General features: G+C 42.6%; 1 protein-coding gene across 1 annotated transcript in view; it reads left to right on the top strand.

The window, feature by feature from the left end:
- The window catches only part of bbs9 (Bardet-Biedl syndrome 9), a 126580-nt gene that overhangs the window by 89442 nt on the left and 24935 nt on the right, over positions 1 to 12203 (top strand). The window lies entirely within an intron of this gene.

Here is a 12203-nt window from a genome sequence, read left to right as displayed (position 1 = left end):
GGGGACCAGAGCTCCATGGTGTTAATGAGGCAAAACCGAACTTCTGAGTCAATGCAAAGTCTTAATAAGGGTTTGTGTGTGTGAGTGTGTGTGTGTTGTCTTTATTCAAACAGACTCACTATAGTTCAGTCTGCACCTTGCTCTCTCTCTCTCTCTCTCCCCCCCCCCTCTCTTTGATGTCTCTCGGCCTCATGGATCAGATGAAGCAGGAGCACAGTTGTTTATGAGCTGTGGATGAGGAGCGTGTCATTGTGCAGTTGTTGTGTGTGTGTGTGTGTGTGTGTGTGTGTGTGTTGCTCTGGTTACGTCTTGGCATCGACATCAGACCTCGTCTCCACGGAACCTTCTGGCTGATCTGGGACCTGTGATAAACCTCCTTCCAGAGACTGTTGTTCTGCTTCTCTGTCACAAAAACCCAAATAGGTTTCTGTGGACCCCCCCCCCCCCCCCCTTCACCTCATTAGATCATTATAGGACAAAGTGAAGTCAACACACACACTCCTGCAAACACCTGGAAACTGTCTCAGTCTTCACTGAGAGACGTTTAAAGTCCCTGTGGAAAGTTTGTGTTGATCAAAATGTCAAAGTTAAACATGTTTCCAGTCTTCAGCTGCTCACTCTGTTGTTTCTGCTAACAATCATAATATTAATAATAATACTGTGTGTGTGTGTGTCCTGGGAAAACTGTATAGTTACCTATGATTGTAGTTGAGTTGTGTGTGGTTAGGATGAGCTGGTGGGGTGAAACACACACACACACACACACACATGGTCAGACTGTCAGTGCTGTAGCTGTCAACGAGCAGATGTCGACAAACCTCAGTGTCACTCTGTCTGTAGAGTGAAGCTGAGGTCACGCCCTCAACCCCTGAACCCAGCTGTCATGTGACCACAGATGAACCAGTTTAACATATGATAGAGTTTTACATAGTTCAAAACCTGTTAGATAGATAGATAGATAGATAGATAGATAGAGAGATGGATAGATGGATAGATAGATAGATGGATAGACAGATGGATAGATAGATAGATGGATGGATAGATAGATAGATAGATGGATAGATGGATGGATAGATGGATGATAGATGGATGGATAGATGGATAGACAGATAGATGGATGGATAGATGGATAGACAGATAGATAGATAGATGGATGGATAGATAGATAGATAGATAGATAGATAGATAGATATATATATATATATGGATGGATAGATAGATAGATAGATAGATAGATGGAACGACAGATAGACAGACAGACAGATAGATAGATAGATGGACAGACAGATAGATAGATAGATAGATGGACAGACAGATAGATAGATACATAGATAGATAGATAGATATATATATATGGATGGATAGATAGATAGATAGATAGATAGATGGAACGACAGATAGACAGACAGATAGATAGATAGATAGATGGACAGACAGATAGATAGATACATAGATAGATAGATAGATGGATGGATGATAGAAACTGAATTGATGACGAGTGTAATTTAGTTAATAATGCGTCTTCTTCTCTTTTTGTGTGTATTAGTCTTAATTCTCTCTCCATCATTTCCTCTTGTCGCTCACTCTCCCTTTCTCCTCAGATCCCCCCCCCCCTCCCATCACAGAGCCAACACTGAGCGTGTCCTCAGAACTTTTTACAGCGTACAGTCCATAAACCTGTCGTCACGCAGTGTCATTACTTTGTCATCCAGAGCGGCAGCACTCTCTCTTTCTCTCTACGCATGAGATCTTTGTTTTCACTTCACTTATTCCCTCTTTTTCTTTTTCCTTCCTGTTTTCTTTTCTTCTCACTTTCTTCTCGTTGCTTTCCACCGGTTGATTTCTCTCTGAAATGTTCCTCTTGTCTGTTTTTCCTTCTCTTTTTTTTTTTGTTGCACATCATTCTTTCCTAAAGGTTAATGCTCACACACACAGACACACACAAACACACACACACACACACACACACACACACACACACGCCTACTCCTGTTTCTCACACACTCAGGAACAGTCCTGTACATGTCACATTTGGCTTTGCACAGAGAAGCTAGAGCAAGCCTGCTGTGCGTGTGTGTTATTGTGTGTGTGTGTGTGTCTGTGTGTGTGTGTGTGTGTGTGTGTGTGTCTGTGTGTGTGTGTGTGTCATACATGTTAGCTGCTCTAATGAGGCTCCTGACAGTTTTTAATTAACAGGACAGCAGGTCGTTTTCTTGATCCTTTATCTCTTTCTCTCTCTTTCCTCTTTCCCACAAATCAGCCACAGTCCATCCTCTTGTGTCTGTGTGTGTGTGTCTGTGTGTGTGTGTCTGTCCTGCTGATGTTCCCACTCTGATTGCCAGGTGTCCCGCTGACACAGTGACACCTCCAACACAATGATGAGATTGAAACGGCCCCAGATCCTCATCTGAACACAGCCTCGGTCCAACTGACACAACACACAGGTGACAGGGGAAGCTTCTGAGAAGATGAGGTCATCTGGCCTTTCCTGTTTCCCTTTGTGCCCCACGCCGATGCCATAAATAACCACACACACACACACACACACACACACACACACACACACACACACACAGTCCACAGAGAGTTGAAACAGCACATGAGAGAAACAGAGTTTGAGAAGCAGATGGAGAAGAGAGCTGATAAGAGAGGGCGAGTCGGTGATGTCACCCTATATATAACAAGTGAGAAAGAGAGAGAGACGGAGGGAGAGAGAGAGATAGAGAGAAAAAGAGAGACAGGGAGAGAGATAGAGAGAGAGGGGAAGATGTGGAAAGTGTCTGAGCTCATTTTCTGTCAGTTCTCTCTCGCTGCATCTTCACGACTCGCTGTGATCAGGAGTCACACATGATCTTTCATTTTTTAAAATCGTTAATTGTGTATTTGACATATGAATTAATGTTTTTTTTTATTGTCAGTGAAACATTCACTAGGACTGAGCGATGACTTGAGCAGATATTGTTTGTGTTGCAACGCCTCAAGAGAATCCGTTCAAATTGTGTTCACATGGTTGTATTTGTGAGGTCAAAGGTCAAAGTGGCCTCACAACCAAACAGGTTTGAAGCCTTTGGGGGATTTCCTCAAGCACCATAAGGGAAAGATCCCAGTTTTTTGGTTAAATATTAAAATTAAAATAAGAACCAGTCTTTCCCAAGTTGTGACCTTTACTCGTCTAAAACTAAAAGCAAGAGGGAGACGGGACTTGAACCTCCGGTGTCTGGATGTTTGTTCGCCCGATGTTCCACAGCAACGACCTCTGTGGTGCAAGAATGTCCCGTTAAAAATAAAACTGTGACTTTGAGGATCGAATAACGATTCACTGATCGGAACAGAACTCACAGAAGCTCAGAGATATAATGACCAGAGCTTCCTGAAGAGAACAGGAAGAGAAGTGTTTGAATGTGAGAGAGAAAACAGACACACACACACACACACACAGACACACACGAACACACACACTGTGCTCTGCTAAGCACCATCTACATGTCATGCTAGAGTTAGCTCTGCAGGTAGAAAGCCTGAGATACATCGACCACATCTCCTTCTCTTCAGACTGTGTGTGTTCTTCAGTTCCAGGTTTTTCTATTCAGTGTTAAACTTCAGATCAAGTCCAACGTGTCACCAACAATTTATGCAATCGACTTGTTTGACGTTTTTAAATCGATTCATAATTATCTGGATTCTTGCCACAAAGAGGAAGTTCTCTGAATAATACAATCCCTCTAAAAGACTGTAAAACACTGAAATAGGATCATGTTCATCTACTCTTAGGAAATAAACTATAGAATTTAGATTTTTGTTTTGTTTTATGATTATGTTTGGTGACAAAAAGTAGCTGTTAATGTTAATGTATGAGTTCATCCATCACACAGACGTTTATCTGATTGGACGACAGGAGTTTTGTTCTGTTGAATCGGGGTTCCTCAGTAAAAGTTTGACCTTTGACCCTTTATTGTTCCAAACAGGAAAAAACACTGAAAACAACCATGTTAAACACAATACCTAACACTTTCATGTGTGTGTGTGTGTGTCTGTGTGTCTGTGTGTGTGTGAGGGCACAGGGCGGAGAGTGAGCTATAGTTTAGCAGATTTATGGCACGTGGGATAAAAAAAAAGCTTGTTAGATAAATAAGTAAAACGTTCTCTATGTCTCTCACCTCCTCTCTCTCCAGGGCACACTGTCGTCTTTGTTCCTATTGTGCCAGAGCAAATATACACTCTGTGTTCAGCCACACACACACACACACACACACACACACACACACACAGACACACACAGACACAGACACACACACTCCCACACACACTTTGTTGCAAGTTCATTCATTCCCATTAATTTGTTAAATAATTCTCTGTCTTAATTTTGATATTTAATCAACAGATATATACAGTTCACACACACACACACACACACACACACATACACACACACACACACACTCACTCATACACTTGTCAGTACCAACATCCTTTCACACAAGCCCTTAACAAACAAAGCAAAACCACCAGCTCATAAATAATCAGCACTGCCAAACCAGTGTGTGTGCATGTGTGTGTGTGTGTGTGCGTGCGTGTGTGTGTGTGTGTGCGTGTGTGTGTGTTTCTGCTAACATGGCATGTGGCTCTGTCCTGGCTAGTAACCAATGGGTATGTCCTATCAGGATTAGCTTGGAATGTACACACTTCCTCTCTCTCTCTCTCTCTCTCTCTCTCTCTCTCTCTCTCTCTCTCTCTCTCTCTCTCTCTCTCTCCGTCTGTTAAACGTCAGATACATTTTTGTCGTCTTAATATTCTACTTCAAGCCCTTTATGTATTATTAACTCACAAGTGCAGAGCTCACGATCACAGGACAGCAACTTGTGTAGTGAGACGTGCACAGAGATGTGTGTTACCAGTCACAGTAACACACTCACACTGGGTCTGTGTATATTGTCTCCGTCCATCGTGCGTCCGATTCTCCACGCAGCCGTCAGGGGCAATGCAGGGTGCAGGGTTTTGCTCAAGGGCACTTCAACCTGCAGACTAGAGGAACCACTGACACACTGTTCTGTGTTGGCATCACTTTGAGTACAACACAAAAACGTTCGACAAATACACACAACACAACCAACAATGAAAACAAGAAAAGCTGTATATTTTAAATGTAATGAAGGGAACGTGTCAGCAGCAAGTTAAACTCAATGCGTAATGTGACACACACACACACACACACACACACGCACACAGACACACACACACACAGTAAATGTGGAGTTTTTACATTAATCAGCCTATGACCCGACTGTATTTACTCAGAATGTCTCCAGGGGTTGAACAAATATTAGGAGCCTGAAACCATTGACACACACTGGTTTGTGTTTGAGAGGAAGCTGTCCTCTTCCTCTGACTGGGGACGTGACCACAGGGAACACAACCTCTTCCCCTCCGTGTGATAACTTTATGAGAGAGAGAGAGAGAGAGAGAGAGAGAGGGAGAGGGAGAGAGAGCTCCATAAAGACTGCTGGGATGATTTCTTCTCATCTATAAGCACAGTCTCTCTCCCATGACCACCTCCGCTGCCGGGGGACTCTCTACCTGGGTTTGTGTATTTCTGTGTCTCCGTGTCTGGACTTCACTTCACGTCCTTCGCTGAGGTCCAGTTCTAGGTTTCATGTTCGTGAAGCTCTGGATAAACTCTGCAGACACTTCTCTGGAGTTTCCCCGGAGGTCACGTCTGAAACAAGCTTTAAGAGAGAACCTCTCTTTCACGTAACGTTATCAAACAGGCATCTTTTACCAACTCGCAAAGTCTGTTCTCAAAGAAATCCACCATTGTTGAAATGTCTTCCTCGTGTCCACCTCAGACGAGGTCAGAGGGGGCGTGTCCTCCCTCTCAAAGTAGAAGATTGACAGGATTCATCAATGACTCCTCTGTCCTATGAACTCTGAAGAATAAAAGTCTGGGCCGTGGTCTCCTCGTCTCGTGAGCTCCTGGAGCTCGAGCTGCTCGGACCTGACGGACTCTGTTGACCTCTTTTCTCCTCCGACACGTTTATTGACTCATTCATGGATTTACACATCGTTTAAAAGGTAGCTTCCTTATTCTGCTCAGCACAAAGGACTGTTTAAAAGAAGCTATTCACTCAGACACACACACACACACACACACACACACACATATACACACTAGGGTCAGAGATAAATGGCGTCATAAAACTCGGCTGGTGAAAACTTCCTGGTCTCATACACACAACCCACCGTGTGCTGAGTGTGTGTGTTCACCCTGTTGGACACACACACACACTCAGCACACTGTGTTTGAGTGTATTTTACCATATCTCACACACACACACACACACACACACACACTCTGGTAGCCATCCATCACATCCATGAATGGACCATTTAGAGTAGGTGGGGAGCAGCAGACAGGCTGAGAGACAGACGGGCAGTGGGAGGGGCACAAATCTTGAAACACTAAAGAGACACACAAAAAAAAAAGGTTTTGAATTAATGGTAAAAATCAAGCGCAGCACATTAAGTGCTAATCAGTCCCCTCATCGTGTCGCTGAGCTGGTTGTGTATTAACTCGTAGTGTAAACCCCTCTGGCTGAGCTGCTCGTGTTTACACTGTCGCTCAATCAGCTTTAACAAAACTGTGTGTGTGTGTGCAGATGTTAATGCAGCACTGTGTGACCCTTTGTGTAGATTCATGTTTTCCACACCGAGCATGTCCTCTGCTTCTTTCTGATGTTAAACACACGTGTGTGCAGTTGGGACACTGGTTTCAGACTCGGTACTGGTTCCTCTGTGTTATTCCTGTTGGTCACTTCTGTGTTATTCCTATTGGTCACTTCTGTGTTATTCCTGTTGGTCACTTCTGTGTTATTCCTATTGGTCACTTCTGTGTTATTCCTATTGGTCACTTCTGTGTTATTCCTATTGGTCACTTCTGTGTTATTCCTATTGGTCACCTCTGTGTTATTCCTATTGGTCACCTCTGTGTTATTCCTATTGGTCACCTCTGTGTTATTCCTATTGGTCACTTCTGTGTTATTCCTATTGGTCACCTCTGTGTTATTCCTATTGGTCACTTCTGTGTTATTCCTATTGGTCACTTCTGTGTTATTCCTATTGGTCACTTCTGTGTTATTCCTATTGGTCACCTCTGTGTTATTCCTATTGGTCACTTCTGTGTTATTCCTATTGGTCACTTCTGTGTTATTCCTATTGGTCACTTCTGTGTTATTCCTGTTGGTCACTTCTGTGTTATTCCTATTGGTCACTTCTGTGTTATTCCTATTGGTCACTTCTGTGTTATTCCTATTGGTCACCTCTGTGTTATTCCTATTGGTCACTTCTGTGTTATTCCTATTGGTCACTTCTGTGTTATTCCTATTGGTCACTTCTGTGTTATTCCTGTTGGTCACTTCTGTGTTATTCCTATTGGTCACTTCTGTGTTATTCCTATTGGTCACTTCTGTGTTATTCCTATTGGTCACTTCTGTGTTATTCCTATTGGTCACCTCTGTGTTATTCCTATTGGTCACCTCTGTGTTATTCCTATTGGTCACCTCTGTGTTATTCCTATTGGTCACTTCTGTGTTATTCCTATTGGTCACCTCTGTGTTATTCCTATTGGTCACTTCTGTGTTATTCCTATTGGTCACTTCTGTGTTATTCCTATTGGTCACTTCTGTGTTATTCCTATTGGTCACCTCTGTGTTATTCCTATTGGTCACTTCTGTGTTATTCCTATTGGTCACTTCTGTGTTATTCCTATTGGTCACTTCTGTGTTATTCCTGTTGGTCACTTCTGTGTTATTCCTATTGGTCACTTCTGTGTTATTCCTATTGGTCACTTCTGTGTTATTCCTATTGGTCACCTCTGTGTTATTCCTATTGGTCACTTCTGTGTTATTCCTATTGGTCACTTCTGTGTTATTCCTATTGGTCACCTCTGTGTTATTCCTATTGGTCACTTCTGTGTTATTCCTATTGGTCACTTCTGTGTTATTCCTATTGGTCACTTCTGTGTTATTCCTGTTGGTCACTTCTGTGTTATTCCTATTGGTCACTTCTGTGTTATTCCTATTGGTCACTTCTGTGTTATTCCTATTGGTCACCTCTGTGTTATTCCTATTGGTCACTTCTGTGTTATTCCTATTGGTCACTTCTGTGTTATTCCTATTGGTCACCTCTGTGGAGCCGTATCAGTGCAGCGTGGACTTGAAAGAGACCATGTGGGCGGAGTTTGACAATCAGCCACGGCTCCTACATTCCTATTTTTAATGTGTTTCTAATAGTGCGATGTGTCTAATGTGGTTTCTCGGAGCCGACCACAAAGTCAGATTCCTGATTTGTTTCCAAGCCTTCAGCCGTCTCCTGATATCGCACCCGAGCAGTTGATGCTCCAGATATGTAATCCTGTTATTTATGGTCCCGAGCCATGAAGGCTTTTATTGTATTCGGTGTGACCAGCTGAAGTTCAGCCGGAGCCCCGGAGCGAAACCACAAGAAAAGTGCTGGATAAATAATCGGCTGAATAGAATCAGTCTCTCTTGCCGTTCACTTGCTGGCTCAGCAGTTGTAAGTGGGCGTGTTGAATCTCATAGGATCCTGACTGCAGCTCCGGTAGAAACTCACCGGATAGTTTCATGTTCCACGATAACGAGTTTCAGATCCTTTCACTTGATGAAGATCTGTGAAACTCTTCTTCATCACCTCGTGAGACGAGCGGCGCTAAAGGAAATATCCTGGTGGTGGTTTGTTAAAGAGCAGAACTGTGTGTTAGTGTGACTGTGTTTCCTTCTTCACATAGAGTACACACAGACACACACACACACACACATAATTTTAAACCAATAACAAAGTTTTTGTCTGTCATACCTCATTCTTTTATTTTGCTTGTCGAAAGTTCTGACAGGTTGATTTTAATCAGTTTAGTTAGATTGTGTCATATTTAAATCAGATTATTGTTATTTTCTTTGACTGAAAAGTTGTCAAACAGATTTTTGTGCTAAGACAAATTAAATATTATTTATAAAATATATTCAAAACAAGTCAGGCTCGGTGTCCGCAGAGAAACTTTCACTGTGCGGAGACAAAATGAGAAGTCGGTCTGGCTTAAAAACAAAATTCTCCATGTTCATATGAATAATACAGACTCTAACATATGATTACATCCATGACACACACACACACACACACACACTGAGCTGGTGACAGGTTGCTGAACTGATAGAGAGCGAACAAACAGAGAGTTGTTGCTTTAGAAAGTGTCACAACCTTCATTCATCTTCACAACTGACACACACACACACACACACACTCTCACACACTTCATTTTTCCCACTGTTCAGACACTGCTGGTTTTCTTTGAGTTTTCACACAGACATTCACTCAAATGTCCTATAATTCTTATTCTACACACACACACACACACACACACACACAGACACACACACACACACACACACACACAAAGACAGCAGTATTCTCCCCCGCTCACATTCACACAGTAATAACTCAGAATCTCCGCACACGTGTGGACATGACTACGCACTCTCATGCCGACGACACACACACTCAGCCACACTCTCAGTCGCACTGAGAGGAGTGTGTGATAAGTTGTGTTGTGAGGCTGTGTTATCTGTTGTGTCAACGCTGCCCTTAACACCTCCTTCCTCCCTTTTCTCCGCTCTCCAGTAAACGTCTCCCAGCAGGAGTCCTCAGGAAACTGAATGAAGTCTCTGAGGCTTCAGGGCCGTAACGTTAAGAGTCTAATAAACGTTCAGCTGAGTCGCGTTAACAACACAAACATCCACAGTAACATTAAACCACTACTCTTTGTTTTAAATAATTGTTTCATAAAGAAAACAACATGTTTTGACTCCGTATTACTAATATCAGTCCTCACTAACACACCTGAACACTTATATCTCATGATCATTCACGTCTACTCGTCTACAGATCGTCTACTCTGTGTAAAATTAAAGAAAAACAATGTTCAAGAGTAAGAGCAGGAATTTATCTTCTCAGTGCAACGATGGCGTGGAACTGTTTCTGACATCAAAGCCGTTTTCAGACTCTGGAGAATGTTCGTATGAAAGGTTCCAGACCTTCTCCAGAGTTCATGTTTCACACATGAAGAACACAGCAGGAGATTCTCTGGTCAGGTGACTGATCAGAACCAATCGGGGATCGAGTGACTGTCCTCCTCTCTGTCTCTGTTTAAACCCGTCCAGCCGAAAACACAACCCTGGAGATTTCCATCTAAAACTGCTTCTCCACACTTCTCTGTTACAGGCTGAGCAGGACTGTGGACAGCAGACGTGAATGTGAAGGAACAGTTCTGAGTAGATGGAACCTCATATGGTTCTATTCTAATGATCTAATGGCTCCACTCAATGATCTCGACCTCATAGACTCGGATTCAGACAGCGTCAGTAACGTATCTGAGATATTTAAGACGTGTCAACAATATTTATTTACGATCTATGGTTCATATTCATTGTTGAAGTTGTGTTTCCCCCGGTTCCACTTCCTGTTTCCTGCTCAGCTCTGAACCTTCTCTCCAGCTGTAAATCAAAGACTTGTTGAGACTGAGAGTTTCACATTCGATCAGAGGTTTGATAAACGAGCTCATTGTCACACGGAGTCTTTCTGTCGGCGCCACCTCTGGTTCCTCGTTCTCTACACAACCCCGAGTGTGTGTTGTCCTCAGTACACTACATCTGTCTGTAAGTGTATTTGTGGTTCAGTGTGTGTATGTGTGTGAGGTGCTGTGCAATGATAGGATGCAACAACAATGATGATGATGATGATGATGAGTATCCTCAGCCACAAAGAGGACAGACTAACTTCCAGATCCCTCTGCAATTAGACTACAGCGACCACAACACACACACACACACACACACACACTCACAGTAATGATAAACAGTGTGTTGAGTGTTACACGTAAACTATTCGGACCATGTTTGTTGCACTGATTGAAATCTGACATTGTTTTGCAGTATTTCAGGCGACTTGCTTCCTTGTTTGATTTGATTGGTCCGTTCGGTTCATCAGGATGAATCCTCACGTGTCCTCGATGCTTCTGGGTCTCGACCTCGAACCCGCTGTAAGAAGCGGCGCGTACAGCTGCTCTTTTTAATATCGGTGTAACTTTGTGTGTGTGAGTGTGTGTGTGTGTGTGAGTTTTCCAGGAGTGTATTTGACGTTTGTTTTCATAGATGCATACCTTGGTGCATGTGTGTTTCTCTGCAGGTGTATGCATGTGTGAATGTGACTGTGAGCTACATTCATTAAGGTTGGTCTGTTTAGTTTGTAGAGTGTGTGTGTGTGTGTGTGTGTGTGTGTGTGTGTGTGTGTGTGTGTGTGTGTGTGTGTGTGTGTGTGTGTGTGTGTGTGTGTGTGTGTGTGTGTGTGTGTGTGTGTGTGTGTGTGTGTGGAATTCCACCCACCACAGCCGAGATTTACTGGCGGAAGTACACTGCCAAGAACAGGAGTGGTCAGATTAATCACTTGTCTTCGTGTGTATGTGTGTGTGTGTGTGTGTGTGTGTGTCTGTGTGTGTGGTGTGTGTACGTGTGTACGTTTGTGTTTTAGCCATTGCAGAGGTTGTTGTCAAGTCAAACACGTTCACACTTTATTACAAGTGAATTAAATTGTTGCCTTGTTTTTGTGTTATTCTCAACAGAGAAGATTTTCTTTCAATACATAGACTTTGAGCTCTTAAAAAGATTGTTAAAAAAAAATGTTAAAGCAATGTTCAAATAAATAAAGCCAACGTTAAAATCAATAAAACCTTAACTTATAAGATAAATATATAACTAAGAAATCACGTTAATCAGCAGCAGTGAAACAAATAAAGTTCATATCAAAAAAACTAAATAACCTAACCTCCCTTTGTTTATTCTCATTATGAATTGCTCAGGTTTTCTCAAAAGATGAGAATAAAAATCAGACATGATTTATTGAGTCGTGACCCTTGAACTACAACTCTATAAAGTTGATATTTATATATAAACCCAAACTGATTGATTTGTTAATATTTCATAATCAGCTGCAATTGTTCTCGCTGCTTGTCTTTAGGCTCTGATCAGGCTGTCGGCTGTTTGAGATGATTACAGGACTGAAGCAGCAGATTAGATACAACTGAGAGTTTATGAGAGAGAGAGGGGGGGGGGAGGGGAGACAGAGAGGAGAGGGGAGAGAGA

Source organism: Pleuronectes platessa, chromosome 10 (assembly GCF_947347685.1).
Source record: "Pleuronectes platessa chromosome 10, fPlePla1.1, whole genome shotgun sequence".
In the NCBI taxonomy this organism is placed as follows: Eukaryota; Metazoa; Chordata; class Actinopteri; order Pleuronectiformes; family Pleuronectidae; genus Pleuronectes; species Pleuronectes platessa.
Note: the sequence above shows the minus strand (reverse complement) of the source record. Positions and strands in the feature narration are given on the sequence as shown.